Source organism: Branchiostoma lanceolatum, chromosome 2 (assembly GCF_035083965.1).
Source record: "Branchiostoma lanceolatum isolate klBraLanc5 chromosome 2, klBraLanc5.hap2, whole genome shotgun sequence".
In the NCBI taxonomy this organism is placed as follows: Eukaryota; Metazoa; Chordata; class Leptocardii; order Amphioxiformes; family Branchiostomatidae; genus Branchiostoma; species Branchiostoma lanceolatum.
The window spans coordinates 23,770,296-23,787,459 of NC_089723.1; the positions used below are offsets into that span (position 1 = coordinate 23,770,296).

Consider the following 17,164-nt stretch of genomic DNA (forward strand, 5'->3'; position numbering starts at 1 on the left):
TTATTAATGAGACTATCTGGAGAACGAAGCACTAGCCAGAGGGTATACTGGACGTCGAATCACTCTAGTACCGCTATTATTTAGTTTTTTATTTATATTTGTGTTTCCCGAGGAACCGCCTCTCAATTCAACATACATGTACTGTTGTCTTTATATTAATTATTACCACACAAACGATTCCTTTGAGGAGCCAATAGACACCAGTAAATGCGATCAAATAGGTCATTAGTGCCGATGTGTCTGGAGGTCGCAAAGGTCAAACAAAGAAACCAATAACAAAAGAATAATTACTTTCAGCGTAGACTCTGATATCAGTAATGTTTCAACTGGCAAGAAATGTCTTTTGCCTTTCCGTTTAGAATCAATCTATCTTTATATGTAATATGTTTAGTGCCTTAATTATTGATTGTCAGCAATGAATGTAATCATGTTGAATGAAAACTAGAAATCTGTGGGACATACAAGAATTTACAGGTCTGCACACGCACAAACAGCCCATTGTTGCTGACCTTGGTGCTGAAACACAACTCAATTGGCCACAGATTACACCTCCTTCCTCTCGGAACGGTTTTGCTTTGTAGTCATGACATCGCATCAAGAACAAAAGCCGGGGCGTTTCTTAACCAACATGTTAACAGCTTACACTTAGATGTCACAGATTACTTTGTACCCTGCTTTGTAAGCGACTGCTACGCGCCCACACATACATCCTCCAAACAGTGCACTTTACTTGCCTCCACTGGAGGTCGCCCTTTTCTCGGGGGAATTGATGGAATTTTCACGCTTTGTGCTTTTAATGAATTCTGACCTTCAGTTGGGTGAAAGTGAGCGAATGACATTTCAAAAATTATTATCCGCTACGTGCCCATATCTAAGTCTGTCGACTGTGGAGCGGACTAAGGCTCGCCAGCGGTTTTAGTCTGGTAAGGATTTCCCCCCGATTCGGCATTCTGCGCGAAGACATTGCGCCTTATTGCACATCCCCGGCGCTGACATTTGAGAGCAAGCCCCGGTCTAATTTATCTGCTTGAGAAGGGGGAGTATCCGGCCCGTCGTCACGTCCGTGTTGTTGGTGTGTCTGCCGCCACCGCGGGACGCCGTGCCCGTGAACGACGCCGCCGCGTGGGACGTGCAGCGGGATGACCAGCTAAAGTGTTCCACCGCATCAACAGGCAGACCTTCCTGCCCTCTTAACTAAACTGCTTTTCACCGGCGTCCTCGTCAGATTTCTACGCACGTCATCTGCGAGAGGCGCGCAGATCCCGGCGCCTCGGGCGTGTGTTAGCGGTGCATATGCAGGCGTGCTGCTGATAGGACATCTCAGCCTCCGTCAGGATGCACTGATACTGCCGGTACGGCTCTACTAGATGTAGGAGCACAACCACGGAGGCAGCTAGACCGGGCGGCGGTCCACTCACCAAGGAATGGCGCTAGGACTGCTCAACACTGTTACTCCGTAGAGAATACGCGGGCTGGAGGACACGGATCTCCTCCACAGGTAGAAACAGTGCACGTCATCTTACTGGCAGGCACAAGAAGACCCTCTACCGGGCCGTTCAACGTAAGTCTCTGTTACAGTACTGTCCTATTTTCTCCCTTAAAGAGTACTACACGTATATTTTACATCAATCCGCGCAAACCCGTATAGCGTGGGCTACTGAAGTTGTCAAAATACAGAAGGCACTCAGTATCGGGCTCATATGATATGCATTCCTTCAAAATGAAGACGGTCGTGTTCAAAGAAATTCTATACCGCAATATCTCATTGCTAAAATCTGGTTTGGGGCATATTTTACGCCTTTCAACTCATCCTGATAAGATGGCTATCCTGGGCTTCCGTACAACAATACTTGGCGCTCATAATCAGTTTTGGTGGGAAGTGTAGTCTTGCTTAGAACTCCTTAGAATAAAGCTTTCCTCTAGCATATTTCATGCACACCATACGCAGATTTTCTTTAGTCCGAAGAATACTGTGAGATCCGTACGATCAAATCTGCCATGTGTACCTCCCTGTCTTCACAAAAATACGAAACCAAACCGACAATGAGGCCTACCTATCAAACGACCGTCCTGATAAAGGGAGAGAGTGATTCTTAAAAAAAAACTACTCTATGATCATCGCATGAACAATATGTTACCTAATTGTTGTAAGCTCTGTTCTCTTAAATCATGGGCAAATAACGTTTGTTGGATGCAGAGACACTGCACTAATTCCGACCTACTCTCTGCTGAATAATAGGGTGTTTCCAAATAGACCTGAGATCACGCATTGAGTGGTTGCAGACGTACGCGAGGGAGCGGCTGTTCCATAAGTCGCTCGCCTATTTATGAAGCCAGTGTTGACGCTAAGTCATATCGGCGTGCGGTTAGTCACGGTTTAATTAAGGCATCACGCCGGTGTGCGAGCAGCTAATCCCGGTGTCTCCGCACCAGCTACAGCGCCGACCTGCAGGTGTGGTGTCGGGTTGGCAGCCGGGGCCGCAGACTTTTCGGCAAAGCCCCCATTCCACTAGACGGCGATCTCGCTACGACCTGACTGGGACCTAAATTGGATTTGTGTAACCCTTGATTTCATGATTAGAATATCATGCAAAATATAAAAGTATGACTGAAAAGACAACGAAACACACAGAGGGTAAAATGATTCGTATTCTATCTATGAAATTCGTTGAGCGCTCTGTCAAATATAAGGTCGCAGTGCGGTCTCCGCCCTAGTGGAATTAGGGTAGAACGACAAGAGCTTCTTTACTAAACCATTAGCCGGTGCCATGCGTGGTGGGTTATACCCGCTGCTGAGCTCTAAAACCTTTCTACGGGCACAGATTTGGTGAGTCGTGTCGTAAAATGAATCGATCTTAGTATTTGTAACACGACCCACGCTTTACAGATATTGATTTGAAAATCGATGAATATATATATTTAATCGCCCAAGCTGCGATACCGTAAATAATCAAATACCATACGTTGGTATGTTGCATGCGTTTTTTCCACCATCTTCGTATTTTCTCTAGAGCTACTTTGAGAAAGGTCGATTTTTTTCTCTCCTGTTCCATATTTTGGTAATTTTGTCCATCCATATTTCGTTCTTGCATGACCTCGCTAGTTTTCCTACCGATGAGAAGCGGCTGCCGCCTCGCTTTTCCCCGCCTGAAAGTGGCAGCACGTCCGCCTCCACCCGAGGGTTAAGTGCCGGGGTAATCAAGATACATCTTGCACGGAGCTTGCCCACTAAAACAGTCTGAAATCGTTACGTCGCGTTAAAAATTCATTTTCCGGCGGAGACCTGTGACAGACGAGGTTGTCGCTATTGTGTGGTGCCGACAGAATGTCTAACTCATTGCAGAGGTTTTGTCAGAATCACACTTGATAACGAGTTATCTGGGAGGTGAAGACATACTCTCCAAGCAGAGCTAGGGTTTCGGCTGGTTTTTAACGTGTTTTTGGGCGTTTTTGTCATGCCTTCTACTTTGTCATCGTTTTTGTTGTGTTTGCGACACAACAAAAACGATGACAAAGTAGAAGGCATGACAAAAACGCCCAAAAACACGTTAAAAACCAGCCGAAACCCTAGCTCTGCTTGGAGAGTAGTGAAGACATACTCATGATAACGAAAAGTTGAGGTTTGAAGAGGGGGACTTGTTTTAATAATGCTGTTGTCATGGTAACGAGCATTCGGTTCAGGTGAAGCCATTATAGTCGCATAGCGTTCCACAAATTGCACTGCTGGCGTCGAAACAGACAAATTACTGCACGCCAGCACTGTTTCTCGGAAAACGCCATTATGTCGTGCCTGATGCGTTTTTGTTGTAGATAAACAGAGTCAGCGAGAGGACAAATAAAGGGCATTCCATATCGTGATCTGAAAGCGTGGCCACGGAATTGTTTTCTATCTATATAATTCATTCTTTTCAAAGACATAGGACGCAAAGGTGGTTTACATTAGCGCGTAATGATAAGACTTCATATATTTTGTACCATATATTTTAACCAGCCCTTGTAATAGCAAGTATTCTCCAAGCAGAGGTTTTGGTCGGCTGGGGTAGTAGTGGCCGGGTTTTTTTAACATTGCCTCCCGTATGCGTTCTGTATCAGAGGTTACGGGAGGCAATGTTAAAAACCCCGGCCACTACTACCCCAGCCGACCAAAACCTCTGCTTGGAGAATAATAGCAAGCTGTTAAAGCTATAAGTAAACACAACGGGTGAGTGACCCTGGCTACTTCATACCAATTTGACAATTCTCTCGACTCGTTCGACCTTGGTCTGCTGGTCATATGAAATAACAAGTCATATATATTTTTGTGCGCGTGACATATGAAATTGATTTGCACAATTGTTTCATCAATATCACCGCGAAATTACAGGGTCGGTAAGAATGGTTTGGGTCATTGGCAATCCAGTCTGCCGGATTCATGCCAATTCTCTTTGTGACCCTAAGGATGAAGATATGGTTGATGTTTTTCTCTCAGCCAAGACTTGATATTCATATATTTGATGAATATACATGGTGTTGTTTTTAAAACGATGTCTATTGCTGATATTGATACCACCTACTATGAATCGTATGTCTCTGAATACCTCTTGTGTGCTTCTATGTAGATTAGGGGTGCGGTTTATGTATGTATGTATGTATGTATGTATGTATGTATGTATGTATGTATGTATGTATGTATGTATACATGTATGTGTATGTGTATGTGTTTGTGTATGTGTATGTGTATGTGTATGTGTATGTGTATGTGTATGTGTATGTGTATGTGTATGTGTAAGTGTATGTGTATGTGTATGTGTATGTGTATGTGTATGTGTATGTGTATGTGTATGTGTATGTGTATGTGTATGTGTTTGTGTATGTGTATGTGTATGTGTATGTGTATGTGTAAGTGTATGTGTATGTGTATGTGTATGTGTATGTGTATGTGTATGTGTATGTGTATGTGTATGTGTAAGTGTATGTGTATGTGTATGTGTATGTGTATGTGTATGTGTATGTGTATGTGTATGTGTATGTGTATGTGTAAGTGTATGTGTAAGTGTATGTAAGAGTAATCCCGTTGTGTTCACCTATGCGTTGGAACGTCTGTTTCACCGTTCATATATATCAACATATGGAAGGCCTGTTCAACCATGACTCCACAGTCATAACCACATAGTTGATGCCGTCCTCCAAATCCAACCACCTTATTTCCGTTACGAAGGTGGTAGTGGCTAAATGGGGGAGGGGTTCATCAGAATATCGATACATTTCAGCAATAAAGAAGCAAGTTTACGACCAATGTCAAATCCCGCTTCCAGTCTGAATTCGAGAACGTCGTCCCCATTTTGGGGACAAGAGCTCATAGCGCAGTACAGGCATGCACAGGATCATTAACTCCATTTTTATAGGCAGTCTGTTCCCAAGGGTGATGTAACGTGCACCTTGTAGACCGTAGCTATCGCCAGGGAACAACACATTGATTTTGTACGCAACGCCAGGATAGTCCCAGCAGACCCCCGCACTTGTAACAAATAACTCCTATCATCACCGTGAAGGTGCAGCGGTCTTTCTCAGGATGATCTCACCGGGGACTGACGGTTTTCTTTGCAACATATTCTTTGGTGTTCCAATCATAGTCTTATCGCGTATGTTAACCTTGAATACCCACTGCTTATTGTGATCTATTATGGTCATTTTCTTTTGCTACATCCAATATTCGCATTTCTTCCTCGCCATACGTTAATCTATTGTGGCTGGGTAATGAAACCACCTGAAGCGGGCCGTAAAACCGCCTTAAAAGCGGCACCGCTCGTAAATATTTCCCTGCGCGGCGCGCGGCTTCGGCGTGGTTTATCGCTCTAAAAGCATTGTATCTCAGACTTAAGTGCGCTTCAGTTGGCGTTCATTTTCAAATCCTCCATATAGGGTCACCTTCGGGGGGTAATAAACCCTGATGATGCACTGATATGGCGGAAACAGCAACTTAAGGTCGACCATGTGTCTCGGAGATGTAACTGGCGTTTTTATATATACCCTACAAAACGCCGGTTGATTAAAAACACTTGGCTGTGTACGAAGAGTCTTTTTATTCAGTGACTTACCAACCTGATGAAACTATTCACGGATTGAAAGTTCGTGTGAGCCTCTAGCTCCTCACTCTTCCTGCATACGTAAGTGCGGTACTGGTGGTCATTGCCCTGTTATGCGGGCACACTCAGCTGACCGGGCTAACATCTCACGGTCGGGGTCAGGGGATCGCCCTTCAATTTCTCGCCTGCAGAACCAGAAGGAGCACGAGACGTGCATGTGGTGCTGCGGTGGGGTAATGAGCTGTGCGACTCATGTCGATAACAGGGAGGAACGAGGATATCTTGATACACGAGATATGATGTCTGATGTCTTCATTGGCTCCTTGAGCAATGATGTGCTTCTTCTCTTTCATTGCAGAAATTATTAACACGGAACTTAAGACAGTATTTTAGCCTTGACGTATCTATCTGATGAAAACTGGGGCCTGGTTTTTACGTTATTAAGGATGGCAATGGCGCAATCTGCCTGAAACAGGTTTACTCTGAGTCCGAGACTCAGACCAGGAAAGGTAACACGTATAAGTGCTCGTAAAGGCCGTTTCACGATATCGTTTTGAGATGATTACATTATGATATCAATTACGTTGCCAAAAAGGGACTTGAGTATTCTCACCCACAATGTACTCTTGTCAGCCCTACCAACATCTGACACGGATAACAGTCCACAATTCATTTGACTAGTGTCCCTTACCTCCTTTTTGTGAGACCGTAATTATTGTACAGATTTTTCCTGACAGCTCATAACTTCATTACTTCCAATATCAGAGTCTGCCATCTTGGAATCCCACCGACTGCCGTTTCCTGTCGCTCAAGCGTTGCCGTTAGCCGCTTGTACTTCCCGTGGTCATCCGTTAGCAATCCTTTCGGTCAAGGACTCTACATGAAGGATGGAAGCTGTTATAGCTGTAGACGTCTTTCTGCACTTATTCGTTACAGGCTATCAGTTATCTCATGCTTCGCATATATTGAGCATCTGTGGTCAATACCAGTGCGACCACGCCGCCTTATCAATCTACTGTACAAGTAATACGTATTTTCTGATAATAAATACAACGCAAGAAAGATTTAAGAAATATGACAATGAATAGCTAATTAAACGATTGTGTAGCGTTTGGGCTTCTCCTGTTTTCAATCGTGCCAGCCTTAGCTGCTTCATTATCATCAAATATGATAATTACAGTCTCTTGTCACTTTCAAAATTGCAAGAGACAACATATTCATGTTGCTTTCCCTCGCAAATGTCGCCTCCTTTTAAGAAACACCATTGCCTATTTGGACCCATGTGAGAGTGTAATACCAAGTAATCTCTGTTCTTCAACTTCGAACCATCGGTACGCCGTGACGTGTCTAGTAACACTGAAAGCAGGTCATGGTTCTGTGATGCTTGGATGTCAACTCCAATCAGTGCAGGCATTGACTCTACTCTGCAGACTACGTGAGACACATGTTAAAGTGGGGGACCACACAAAGCATCTTTTGATGATTTAAAGAGACATTTCGAGCCAACTACCAACGATCGATAGACAGTTAGGAGAGGGCCTTATGCGCTGTGTTAGTGGTGGGAAATCCCCCGAACCTGGTTTGAATAAAAGATTGTGAAATAATTTCCCCTCAATCTCATCCATTTTCGATAAACTGTTTTGATTAGTTTTGTGATGCATCGTTCTCTTAAAACCGTTCACACCCACCAGGCAGCCATTAAAGGGCACACACGACACTCTTATCTGAAAATGAAGTTTATGAATCACGACGGCAATATTTTCCCGTTACACCTGTTCAGCTCGGTGCTGGCAGTTGATGACGATGTAATTGATCTTCAAATTCGTGCGAATTTATTGATAATAGACGCCATTTTTCTAAATCAAGAGGCACTACCGCGAGCAGCATACATAATTCCATTCCATGATAGTTCAGACAGGCGTATGAGCTCATCAGTTATCTAGGAGCATTCTTCTCCTTAAAGACGGGGCCAGCAAATCCCTCAGACAACAATGTGGATCGTTGTCGTTCTGTCGTTTGCCGCACCTGTCAATTTGGATCATTTGCAGGATCAACTTTCCGGTCATTGAACTCGTGAACATAAAAGGAGGGAGCTTTTCTTTCACTTAAGCTTCACCTGATTGAAATTCTTCTCATCCAGCCAGACTGCCATATCTGTCTGATCTCTTAAGAGTAGCTCAACTGGCGCAAAGACGCGGTGCTGAGTGTGATAGCGTTGATGGGGAGAACAAGTTTAAGCCTGGCGAGTTATTCGATGAGACGCTCAAGAAAAAGAGAAGCGCTAGTAGCATGGAAATGGGCCATACTACTGTGTATGTTATAGTGTAGCTTGCCACTCACTCACTCACAAACTCCCTCAGTCCTTCTTTGTGCTCTCTCATTCATTCACTGACTCACTAACTCACAAACACGCACACACATACAAACAGTCACACAGACAAACTGTCACACTCACACACGCGCGCGCGCGCGCACGCACATATACATTCATTCACGGATGCATGCACATCCACTCATTCATCTATTCAATTACTTTCTTGAATAAACACAAACAACCCGGTGAATCAATGCATGCCCTCCTTGAACGAGATAATGACAAGGTAGCTTCAGGATTGCCAAAGAGACCACATGTACATGGCTCCTACGTCTCAGAACAGCGGCCACGCCCAACGACCTGCCTGTGCCTGCGCTCAGTCGGTTTATCACACCATCAGTGAAAAATGCAACCGGATATAATCTCCAGCATGGAATGATATAAAGCTTTGTCATAATCACTGGTGTTGAGATCACTCATAGCGGGAGAGAACAACAGAGAGGCGAGATAACGGATGTGTTTGTGTGAGGCATTGGATGCCTCCAAATACCACGCACCGCATCTGAGCAGCTCTAAATCAATGATGCATGGCTGTGGAGCATATCAAGGCGGCAGAATAAGCTGGAACCAGGCAGGGACGTTTCTGAAGAATCACAGGAGTCGTCTTTAGCGGGCTGCCGGCCCTTCATGACAAACGAAGATGAAGGGCCTCTCCTTGTGAGCTACATGAAGATGTTACATGACATTACTCACCAGTAGCAGTGACATCAATACCGCCCTGAGGAGAACCCCTACAACTTCACGCCACAAATCTACCTGCCAGTTAGGCGGCTGGACGAAACTTCACAGTAACAAAAATCACAGCGGCTATTTCGGCGCAATGACATACGAGCTCGAGTGTTGAAATTTAGATTGCCTTGATTGACAGTGATATTTTATTTAGTCAGCTTTATCCATTGTCAGATGTCGTTTGACTGTTCATATACCTCAACAACCCGCAACGTTACATACACATGTAACAGTGCTGTTAAACCTTTTAGCGACAGACCAGTGCAGAGAATCTTTCTCAATTCAAGGTGCGCTTTGAGCTGTTTTCAAACATCCTCGGTCTTTCAGCTACAATTTGGAAAAAGAGCCATAAAAAGAATACTAAACGCTAGCCAAAAACAAATCCCATGAATCCAAATCACGGCCACTCTTGAGAAGTGAAACAGCTCCCTCCAGCCAAACAGACCATTACTGGCATTAGCCATGGTACCAGGCGATCACTGGATCCATTCGTTAGCCGGTCTCCCGATGTGCAGGAGACGCAGGAGAGCTCTACACTTCATCCCGTCGAACAAATCATCCGGCCCTGTGACGTCACGGCTGGTACCCTGCGCAAGGTTAGGGCTGGTCCAAGTACTTTCCTGGGGGTGGGCGGGATGTTGAGTAGGGCGGAAGAGACTGTGCGGTAGATATAGTCACCTTGTATTATTTCAGCCAGTAAATACCCATCTGGGTAATGAGGCTATTGTAACGTTCTCGAGCCACCTCCTCGAACACGGGACTCCCATTTGATATTCTCTTCCGAAAGACGAATGCAGCTCTAACCAGGGTACCCTTCACCGAATCGAACCTGGGTCTCCCAACTAATTGGAACCAAGAGCTCGACTATGAAGCCGCTGCCAAGTGAGCTACAGGGACACCTATTATATAAAATCAGAGAGAATTGCTTTGCTGTTTTTAGAATCTCCGGATCCGACATCTTGTTGGGAATGTTTTCTTTTTGGAGGATGGATGGAGATACATGTAGTTTGCAGCGATCAGAAAACGTGTTTGGAATAACGCGGATATCTATTCTCATATTGTTTGCGATTGAATAAGTCACTCCGCTTTTACAGACTGCACAGGTACACATAGGTTTAGTTTACTGCAACGTAAGGGGGAGGGTGGATGTAGATGGCCCAGCACAGATCTACAAGATGTCGACAGAAATGTTTAAAGGAGTCCTAAACTCCAGAGGGGGGAGTTATTTTCCAATAGATGATAATTTTAGGAAGTAAAAATGGATATTTTTTACAGTATACGATAAAGTACCCACTAGTACCGTGCACATCAAAAAGCATTCAGTATTCTACCGAATTCCCCAGGTGACCCTCTATTTTCTGATTAATAAATTAATTTCATTAAACAACCTCAGCCTATGTCCTAATACAGTGTGCCTGACAAGGCCTGACAAAAGTTAGATTATAGAAAGAATGTCATGGGGGTTAAGAAAAACTCGTCTTGCTATGTGTTCTTTTATATCTTATTAACAATCGGCCTTCTTATTTATCAATTATTGTGCTTAACCACCCGTATTTATGCCGAAAATATCCACGATTAATGATGTATGTTTACGCATAGGGAATACATGGGTAGGGTCTGCACGGGTTTAATGAGTATCATATTGTTTTAGAAAACACACCTTGTGAAATTAACCACAAGCAGACTCTGTAAAATGTCGGCTGATTATGTATTAATTGATGCATAATCTAGTGGAAAATAACACCGCCTTCTGGAGTTAAGGACTCCTTGAAGGAGCTTTCCTGGGTACTACAGATGTCAATGTTCCATCGCTTCCCCCAGACATCTCCAAACGCAGTTCAGTGGAAAAATTAAATGCACTTTGCTGTGTGATTTAGGACTCACAAACGACCGGTTGTTGTTGTTGACCCCTATCAGTGTCTAGTGGCACAAGTCTCTTTGCTGTGTCCGTTGCAGGGTATATTTTCTTAAGATCAAGAGGGAAGTGTCACTAGCCATTCCCCTTTAACTCGGAGTTTGTCGCACCTCCTCTTTTAAACATCCGAGACCCCCGACCATTTGACGCCCCTTCGGATGCAGCCTAAAATCGAGATGCCCTTTCCAGGATTTATTTATTTCTGTCATATTTAGCGCTGCTCAGTGGTTACCACTATTTTTCAGAGGGGCCCTGCGTACATAAAATAACTGATTATACAAACGGGAAAAAACGGATTGAACCGGGGTCTCCCAGTTAGCAACATATTGGATCCAGGAGCTCATGATCAACTGTGGGGCTGCTATCAGTTGAACGTTAACTGGTAACAATCTCAGCCTCCCCGTACCGTCCAGCTCAATCACAGACCCCTGTCTGAGCGAGGAGCATGATAAACGACGTACCCTTGGGCAGACCAAATTACCGTCTACAGGGAGCTAAATTGCAATTACATGACGTGGTTCATATTCTTCTCCATCTGTGTCATCAGTGCGGGGTTATTCAAGGAGAGGACGAACACGGGTCAGTGTCAAGGTTGCCGTTCACCCCCTGGCATTTCAGCGGTGTGCCGTAGTTTAAAGTGTCAAGAAATGGAGATGTGCATTTTAGAAATAAGTCTCACACGACGGGAAATGGTTTGATTATATGGTGTGGCTATTGATCAGTTTGGATGACACTGTGCCAATCTTACCGATATTGAGGCACGGCTAGTTAAGATCCCCCTTTCCACTAGACGGCGACCGTGGTGCGACCTCACTGCGACCTAAATCGGATTTGTGTGTCCCTTAACTTCAAACACTTGGAATATCATGCAAAATGTACAAGTATGACTGAAAAGACAACAAAACACGCAAAGCGTAAAGATATTTTTTATCTGAGTGAGAAATTTGATCAGAGCTCTGCCAACAGTTCTTTGCAATAGAAAGAACACAGAATAAACTTTGTAATTGACAGAATTTGCGAAGTGAAAATGGCATTGTTGTCTGCGACGGTGAGGCTTGATAAGAAAGTCGAACATCAAAATTCAGCATTCTTCATTTCTCCAGGTATAGGGATTGCCGTGATATCGATATTGTTTGATACACGCATTGTTTTAAGTATTTTCACTCCGATAATCCAATGTCATTATAGTCAGCATAATAAACTTTAAAACATCTCAATTCCTTTGAAGATGAATAACAACATATCGACGTTCAAAAGCGGGTGAACATTTGTCTCACAGCTCGAAAATGTACCCTTGAGTACGCTTCGGATCAGACCCTGATCCAGCCAGCCGCACATGAGCCAGTATGTCGCATAGAGGTCTCCTGGCATATGTCCAAATAGTAGCCGAAGAGACTTTTTGAGCCGGGTCACAACCCAGCCCTTCATTAGCGGGTAGAACACGGATCAGTGCAACTTTTAATACACGACAGAATGGCGCATAAGCAATTGTTACAAAACGTCCTCAGCTAGCGGGCTTAAGGCAATGGCAGTTGAGATTACAGCAACTCCCGTACGGTTTTATTTCCCTTTTAAAAGTTGTTACATTAAGCGTTGCAGCAATCGGGCGTCTGCTGTGGGCACTGTTAGAAATGCGTAAAGATTACCGAGACCGGCATCATATAAGGTCTTCACAGAGGAAAATAACGTTTACAGAATACGGTCTGTGTGATAAATGACACAGGAAATGGCGTATATTAGGGCGCCCTGATCAGTAAAGATAAACTCTCCTGCCTTAAGTACCTCTTAAGTCTGGAGAAAAGCAATTTGTGCGGAGACAGGAAACGACGAGTGTCTCGGTGTCACGGCCGACATAGGCGTCTCCGGTCCCTGGAGATGACTACATACAGCTAATAAACAAGCTCAGGTTGGTTATTCTATGGTAGGGTGGCACACTTACCGGGAGACGGCATGCGGAGTTGGAATGCGAACTGGTCTGAAACAAAAGAAAATTGAAGTAGGCAAGGTACCAAGATAACCAAGTAGATGTTGCCCAGGTTGCTTTGGCGCGTATGACTGTATCAAATTTATATGCGATATGAATATAAATGTGAACGATAAAGCTGAATGCAATCTTAGCTTTGATTTTGATACGGGACACATGGAGCCCGATAAAGCTATACCAACGTTCACGGTGTACGGCCGCCGTTTTCCCCAATTACGTTCGCCAGAAGGTTAGGTTATGTTTTCGGGTATGTGGGTAGGTCTTCATGAGACCTCGAAAAAGGGTGAGATTGGTGCCCCAAGCGGCTTGCGCTGCGGTGTGGTACTGCAGTAAAACTTCCGTTTGTTGTATCTTTTGATCTGAAGATGGTACGGTCACCAAATAGGAGATATTGTTTCCTGTAATGTTATATATAAAGTATACTATAGGAATCAAAATTCTAGAAAAGAAAGGCACAGCGGCAATTTTCACATCTAGTACTGTCTCTGCGGCGTGGTATCCGTATATTGATTAGGATAAGCGGGTATTTTGACAGTGCTACAACAACGGCGTGTTAAGGTAAGGGTGGTAAGTAATATAAATCATGTTGTAAGAAAACTGGAAGGGTGCAGACAAATTGCCCATAGACTCAATAGAAAAGACACAAATGAGTAAAGCATGACCTATCAAAACGAACATTGATCCTGTTGCAATTAGCTAAGTAACATCTTACAGTGACTGAAAGTTATTCAATCGCCCTAGAAATATCAAAGAAGATAACTGTTTCACCTTCATATTGCACATCTAAAATAACAAGTACCAAGTGAGCTAAGAAGAATACTCGTCTTAAAAATAGCTAGAAGAACTGCGTTGTTATGCAGTTCAAGTTTCTTTGCCTGTTGTAAGTGACGTCTTTACATAATACGGCTTTGGATCGATAAGAGCAGGGGAAATGCGACTTCCATTGTGACAGCTATAGCGCACTGCGCGTTGATTGCTTTCTTGCCACGTTATATCCCCGCCGTATGGGTCTGTGCGCACCAGCGGTCTCTTCACTATTCAAGACGCATGGAGCTGAGGGAACACACCAAAGGGCATTCACAGGCGGAGAAGTGTGTACAAATTGAATAAGGCATAAATTGGCTGTTCAACGAAGGGTTCCCGCGCATTATAAGCACGCTCAAAGCCACAAACATATTTCCAGCCTCAGTGACGAGGTGGAAACGCGTTGTGTTGTTCGTCAGCTGGCTAGCCGTGCATTCGGCGCGCATGATTGATGTTTTAGCGAACAGAAAATGCGGTGACGATATTACACACTTGGCTGACAATCCACAGTATTGTTGGGATTTTATGGCACATTTCAAACCCTGGAGGGCTAGGTGCACACAAACGATAAGAATAAATGGATAACTTGGCGCTCTTGTTGTCTGTACGTGTGGAGACCGACTTGGAAGGAATATTTTTTAAGGTTCAACTAAGTGTGCTGAATCTGCTGATGCTAAAGATATAAGATAAGATGTGGACGTCAGAATTGAAAAAAATAAGAGCACTTTAAGTCTATCTGTTGCAGTATTTGTACGCCAAATGACAGTTGCTCATTGACAACCAAGTGGATAAAATTGTATCCATTTGCTTAAGTAACTGTCATTTGGCGTATCTTAGTATACCTGGATGTCTAACCTTCATCGACGTATCTGCATTTGTATTTGTAGATATACAAAAGTTAACATGATATCCATATAGCTACTTTTGCAGGCAAGTCATTCAAATAATCTAAACTCTAACCATATGTCTACAATAGACATTTACTGAAGGCTATTATAGCCTAATGCCGTATACATTTCAACTACAATAAACGTAGAGATGTAAAAAAGATCACACCCAGATACACAAGGCGTTCGTTGTTACACGGCCAGTTGAAGTATGACCAGCACAGTATCACATATGGACTCAGATACATCAATTAATTTCAATCCGGTTAGATATCACAAGGGATGGCCCTTTTATCCTGAGTAGTCCAGTGTCTAATTTGCATATCCTGTATAGCTTGGAGAGCTCATGAGACCTAATTTCTTGGCGGTACTACCAAAGTACCGACATTAAGTTCCTCCGGCTGAGGGAAGATGCATGGCGCTGACAGATTCTGTGAAATGGTGACCCATCACGGCAGCGGCTATCTGCCGTCCGCGGTGATGAGAATGTTCACAGGTTCCTGTTCTTTTACTCGCGACATCTTCAAAGGGAGGGGAGGCGTTTGCTTTGAGAGAGGTTCTCGTGATAGAGTCCTGTCCAAGGTCATCCGCTCTAGTGAGCTGTTTGAATAAAAGGGAACCGTTGCAATGTTATGAGTATGGATCCAGAATACGTAAGAATAGGTAATAGATACTTGTTCGGTAACAATTGTGGAAGACAGGGACCATGACTTCTGCACCTTCATAGTAATGTAATCGGTGTTTGAAAATCAGAACTTTTCACTCTGCATTCAGTCAGTTAAGCCTCTGATATGTTGTAAGAGAGTAAAAGAATGAGAAGAAAACAATCAGGCCCCCTTTTCGTACGGGGATCGCTTAGGGACTGCGGGACGAACAAAACTGCATCTATGATTTCATAATTGGAAAAATTATTTTCAAGGCGTGAAAGTATGATTGTAAAGACAACAAAACGCACCAGATCTATCATTGTCTATAGAATTAGTTGAGCGATCTTGTCAAATCTTTGGTCGCTCCGCGGTCGCAGCCTCTTGTGGAAATTAAAGTGGGGTGTTAGTTTTAAAGGTTACCTTCGATGCCCATCAGTTAGGACGGGTGGAAGAGATATGTAGATGAATGTCTACCTTTATGAGATTCGACTAAAATCGATTTTTCCGATGATATATGACCAGACCTCTCTTATTATGTAAGCTCCCTACACGTCATGTGAACATGATCAGGTCTACATTAAACACTTGTATTAGATCTCACTAGCCCCTGATAAATGCTTGTGTCAACTCGATTGTCTGGCAGTAGTTCTAGATTACGCCTCTTCTGTCGTTGCATAACATGTATTGATTTACCAATCAATATGAATCCCTTTTGATATTCATCTTTTGGCAACAGTCCGACGTTCTCGTCTTTCTGGAATGAAGACCCTAGTGGATGCACTGATTGTGTGAAATTAGGGAGAATTTGGCATGGCATCAAATGTCACACATCAAGCAACTACATTTTATGTAATCAGTCAAAATTTGTATTCACAAAACATGCTTTGTAATAACTGACGGGATATCCAACACCATAGATAAGTGCCTATCTGTTACAATGACAGGAACAGAACACTTACGTAGGACTGGAAGTTTAGACGAGCTCTAGTTCGTATATAAAATACATACTTAGTAATATGCATCCGGGATATCTAAGACCAGAAATAAGTGCATGTCTGTTACAGTAACAGGAACAGAGCACTTACGTAGGACTGGAAGTTTAGCAGATATCTTAAGCTCGATTGTGATTTAAAGGCCGGATGATAAGCCCAGAGAGTCCATCCGTAGGCTCCAACGTCCACCCCAGCCCCAATCTAATCTCCCGTGGCATTTCTGGCGTGTCCATCAGCGATCGTCATGACATCAAGTACACAGCTCAGAGACCTACAGGTTCAATACTTGTCAACCTTCTCGACCAGGTTGTGTGATAAAGTAGTCTGGTTGCACCCGAAGATGAATTCCGGGGGTTGTCCAATAGCTGATCCGCTATCAAAAGGATTAAGCATCGATCGGACGATTCGATGGAGACATTATGACGTCATTCAGAGTCGAAGATTCATCGGCCTATCCCGTCTCTGGCACGGTAACGACTGTAGAATGTCGTCGTTTCTCGCACGGAAGGACTTTGAACATAATAGAAAGGCTATTAAAAAAGTGCACAGAGCTGCGAGAAGCGATGTATAGGGAGTTGTCAAATCTACTTGGTAAGAACATTCTGTTGCTACGAATGTCTTGGTTATCGACCGTTGCTTTGAACAATGAGGTTCTTTACGTTTGTTGCTGTTTTAGATGCCACCTAGCAGATTGGGAGTCAGTAGGAAATTCTTGTTGGTGTGTCGTCTATCAGGGGATTATAAAGAAATCGAAGTTACAGTTAAAG

General features: G+C 43.7%; 1 protein-coding gene across 2 annotated transcripts in view; it reads left to right on the plus strand.

Moving 5' to 3' along the window:
* The first annotated feature begins 920 nt into the window (after positions 1-920).
* Positions 921-17,164, plus strand: part of LOC136428056 (uncharacterized) — a 37,086-nt gene continuing 20,842 nt past the window's right edge. Inside the window, exon 1 of one of the 2 annotated variants that reach the window (XM_066417313.1) lies at positions 921-1,561. The gene's annotated coding sequence lies outside the window, so the exon portion shown is untranslated. The remainder of the gene's footprint in view (positions 1,562-17,164) is intronic. The other variant, XM_066417312.1, reaches the window with a different exon arrangement.